Genomic DNA, 2,500 nt, shown 5'->3' on the forward strand with positions numbered 1-2,500 from the left:
GTTCCCGTGCTGATGGACCTGGAGTCAGAGACTTCTGTTCCCGGCTTAACGCACTGCTTCCTGTCAGAGAGGAAGTCTGTGATCCACCTGCAGGTGGAGTAGGGCACGTTCAGCTGGAAGAGCTTGTCCTGAAGCAGGGCAGGGATGATGGTGTTGAAGGCAGAGCTGAAGTCCACAAACAGGATCCTGGCGTAGGATGCTGGGGCGTCCACATGCTGTAGGGTGAAGTGGAGGGCCATGTTAACTGCGTCGTCCACAGACCTGTTGGCTCTGTAGGCAAACTGAAGGGGGTCCAGGAGAGGGTCTGTGATGGCTTTGAGGTGTGCCAGGAGCAGGCGCTCAAAAGACTTCATTACCACAGATGTAAGGGCGACCGGTCTGTAATCATTTAGTCCTGTTGGCCTTAGCTTTTTGGGCACAGCGATGATGGTGGAGGACTTGAGACAGGCTGGTACATGGCATGTCTCCAGGGAGGTGTTAAAGATGTTGGTGAACACCGGAGACAGCTGGCCAGCGCAGTGCCTGAGGGTGGCTGGAGAGACAGAGTCCGGCCCGGCTGCTTTGCGTGGATTCTGCCTCTTGAAAAGCCCATTAACTTCTCCCTCCTGAAAGGAGAGAGTCGTTTCTGTAGTATGGGTGGGGGATGGGGCCTCTTGGGTGGGAAGGGGTGGTTCAGGACAGTCCAATTGTCTTTCAAATCTACGGTAGAACTCGTTCAGGTCGTTGGCTAGGCGGGAGTCGTTAGTGGTGTGGGGCGCTCTGGGTTTGTAGTTGGTGATGTGCCTGAGCCCTTTGGCAGACAGAAGCAGCGTCGTTAGTAGAGAACTGGTGTTTTAGTGTCTCTGAGTACAGTCGTTTAGCCTCTCTCACCGCTTTGCTAAACCTGTTCTTCGACTCCTTGAATCTGTCTCTATCCCCACTCCTAAACGCTTCCTCCTTCTCCAACCTCAACCTTTTGAGCTTTGCTGAGAACCAGGGCTTGTTGTTGTTAAAGTTCACCCTGGTACGTGTTGGGATACAGCAGTCCTCACAGAAGCTGATGTACACAGCCTCTGTGAGTTCATCCAGACTATTGGTAGCAGTCGTGAACATATCCCAGTCAGTACAGTCTAAGCACGCCCGCAAATCTTCCACAGCCTCACTGGTCCACTGTTTAGATGTCCTCACAGCAGGTTTACAGAGTTTTAGTTGCTGCCTGTATGCACGAATCAGGTGGACCAAGGGAGTTCTGTGCGAGCCGAACAGCCCCGTGACCCACAAGAGAAACATCCCCGCCAAATTCGAGCGTTTGACGGGGTCTATCCGTGAAAAAATATTCACGTTTTTGAGTGCACATGCATTTCTGCTGCAAATGCCTCTGGAAGTTTCATGCCGTTCGTATGCCAATTGTGGCAACACGAAAATGACCCGTTTTCCCATTCCGAGGGATTTCTGTGCGACCCTAACAGCCCCGTGAGCCACAAGAGACACATCCCCGCCAATTTCTAGCGTTTCACGGGGTCTATCCGTGAAAAATATAGACGTTTTTGAGTGCACATGCATTTCTGCTGCAGATGCCTCTGGAAGTTTCATGCCGTTCGTACGCAATGTGGCAACACGAAAATGACCCCTTTTCCCATTCCGAGGGATTTCTGTGCGACCCTAACTAACAGCGCCCGTGAGCCACAAGAGAGACATCCCCGCCAATTTATAGCGTTTCACGGGGTCTATCCGTGAAAAATATAGACGTTTTTGAGTGCACATGCATTCCTGCTGCAAATGCCTCTGGAAGTTTCATGCCGTTCCTATGCAATGTGGCCACACAAAAATGACCCGTTTTCCCATTCCGAGGCATTTCTGTGCGACCCTAACAGCCCCGTGAGCCACAAGAGAGACATCCCCGCCAACTTCTAGCGTTTGACGGGGTCTATGCGTGAAAAATATTAAAATTTTTGAGTGCACGTGCCTTTCTGCTGCAAATGCCTCTGGAAGTTTCATGGCGTTCCTATGCAATGTGGCAACACGAAAATGACCCCTTTTCCCATTCCGAGGGAGTTCTGTGCCACCCTAACAGCCCCGTGAGCCACAAGAGACACATCCCCGCCAATTTCTAGCGTTTCACGGGGTCTATCCGTGAAACATATAGAAGTTTTTGAGTGCACATGCATTCCTGCTGCAAATGCCTCTGGAAGTTTCATGCGGTTCGTACGCAATGTGGCAACACGAAAATGACCCGTTTTCCCATTCCCAGGGATTTCTGTGCGACCCGAACAGCCCCGTGAGCCACAAGAGACACATCCCCGCCAATTTCTAGCGTTTCACGGGGTCTATCCGTGAAAAATATCAATTTTTTTTTGACTGCACATGCATTTCTGCTGCAAATGCCTCTGGAAGTTGCATGCGGTTCGCATGCAATGTGGCGACACGAAAATGACCCGTTTTCCCATTCCGAGGGATTTCTGTGCCACCCTAACAGCCCCGTGAGCCACAAGAGAGACATCCCCGCCAATTTCTAGCGTAT

The sequence above is a fragment of the Petromyzon marinus genome, unplaced genomic scaffold, assembly GCF_048934315.1.
Source record: "Petromyzon marinus isolate PM22_M1 ecotype Great Lakes invasive population unplaced genomic scaffold, UKy_Petmar_22M1.pri1.0 PM_G_Scaffold_123, whole genome shotgun sequence".
NCBI classification, from domain to species: Eukaryota; Metazoa; Chordata; class Hyperoartia; order Petromyzontiformes; family Petromyzontidae; genus Petromyzon; species Petromyzon marinus.